The sequence below is a fragment of the Hipposideros armiger genome, unplaced genomic scaffold, assembly GCF_001890085.2.
Source record: "Hipposideros armiger isolate ML-2016 unplaced genomic scaffold, ASM189008v1 scaffold_221, whole genome shotgun sequence".
Lineage (NCBI taxonomy): Eukaryota > Metazoa > Chordata > Mammalia > Chiroptera > Hipposideridae > Hipposideros > Hipposideros armiger.
This window is the reverse complement of record NW_017731571.1, coordinates 2,310,070-2,311,896: the sequence shown is the minus strand read 5'-3', so window position 1 is coordinate 2,311,896 and position 1,827 is coordinate 2,310,070. Positions and strand designations below refer to the sequence as shown.

The 1,827-nt window shown below is 43.7% G+C and overlaps 1 long non-coding RNA gene across 1 annotated transcript in view; it reads left to right on the top strand.

Annotated features, from left to right (window-relative positions):
• Positions 1–1,053: 1,053 nt before the first annotated feature.
• LOC109389104 (uncharacterized) overlaps positions 1,054–1,827 on the top strand; it is a 2,646-nt gene continuing 1,872 nt past the window's right edge. Inside the window, exons 1-2 of the long non-coding RNA XR_002125347.1 lie at positions 1,054–1,140; positions 1,660–1,722. This is a non-coding gene — a long non-coding RNA (uncharacterized LOC109389104). The remainder of the gene's footprint in view (positions 1,141–1,659; positions 1,723–1,827) is intronic.

Sequence of the window (1,827 nt, the reverse complement as noted above, 5' to 3'; positions counted from 1 at the left end):
TCTTGGGTACAGTGCTGGTAAACTTGAACTGCAGAGTATTGGTTGATACCAGGTGTTGCGGTGAGAGTAGTGGTATAAAACAGAAGCAAGAAACAAGCTCGCTGTGCAATGAGCGAGCCTCAGGGGCAGTCCAGCCCAGGAAAGGGAAGGCTCATGGGGTCACCACTGAGGAGGCAACAGTTTGATGTCTTTTCACTGTGAGTGATGGAGCACGGTGTGGTGAATGCCTTCACTAGACCACACATAAGAAGAGTATTTGATATAAACCTGTGTCAGCTGCTCAGGCCAGAGGAGAGATCAGAGGAAATAAACTCTACAGGCTGTTCTGAATGTCCTACCTGAGGACCTCTGTGCTCATCAGCTCCCGGGTCAAGCTACAACCGTCTCATCTTCAGCCCTGACAGCTCAACTCCTCTTATAGAAAACCGCACCACCCTTGGCCTTGCAGGTTCCTGTTTAGTGTCAACTCTCTTATGAGACATTTTAAGTCTGTGCCCTTTCAGCCATCTTGCTTCTCGTACCAGGCTCACAAGCTCAGATCCTCCTTGTCCTAATTGCACCATCTATCTGCCTTGTTAAGAAAATTTATCCACAAAATGAAAATTGGGCAAAAGAGAAATGCCTGTCCTTTTAATGTTACGCTGAAGTTTGATCTAAAAGGCTCTTCCAACGATTGTTCAAGTATCTGTTCCTTTACTTGGCTCACCATTTACTATTGGCCTAGAACCTAGATCCATTGAAGTTACTTGGAGTTTTATGCCAGATAGCAATGCAAGTTATTTCTATCTGATAGAGAAGATCACCCCAAAGGGTATGGTTATGGAGGGACATTAACTAATTCTGAAAAAGCTAACCTGGTAACTATCTTATTCCACATTCTTTCTTCAATGGCTGAAATTTCTGTACTTCAAATACTCCCAGAATCAGCTTGTCTGTATGCTTATTTCTTCGTTAATGAGTTAGATAAATTTTTGACACATCTTTATGCTGTTTTTATGCATTCATGTTTTTAACATTTTGAAAATTTGACAGTTCTAGAGGCTGGTCCATAGAAAGGCCAAAATGGACTCACTTGGTGGAGCCAATTAAACTGTGTTGCCTGAGAAGAGTCCCATGGCACAACCTTTCCTGGTTCCCAAAGTGAGTTTCTGGCAGCAAAGAAACTCTATCTCTGTTCACTCCCTGATTTTCAGGGTTTCTGGGGTTTTTGTTTGCCTCTTTTAAATTCTGATTCTCTGATTTTGCTTTTGTTTCTGGGTCTTGGTCAACTCTGTTAGTCTGTACAACTTACAGTCTCTTTTCACAGCGGGCTCCTGTGATCAATGGGTATGTTTCTTGTCTCGGGTCACTAACTGGCCTTGGCCAAGACTAGAGAGTCACCTGGGCATCAGGAAACTCATGACCTGGGCCACACGTCTCCAAGACTGGTGGATGTCTGACCACTAGTTGGTCTCCCCTGTACTGAAAGAGCCCCTGTGTGTCTGTGAGTCTGTTCAGAGCACAGCCACTGAAGTAAGCTCCCTTGGTGAGAGCAGGGATTGGGAATCCAGCTTTATGGGTTGACTGCTTGGCAACTTGCTATGGCCTGTTGTGTTGAGTGGGTGATGGGAGACGGTAGTTCATTTAGTCTTTTTTTTTTTATTGTTTATCTGTTTGAAGTCAAATCAATGAAGAAAATTCTTGCCCACTGGAAAGGAGAGCATCTCTTTGAGATCTGAATGGGTAAGTTTTATTATTTCTGTGCTGAGACTGTAGAAATGCACCTGCAGGCACTTGGTGGGTCTGTGAAGATGTAATTGAGAACAACTTCTATGTTTCATTGTGTCC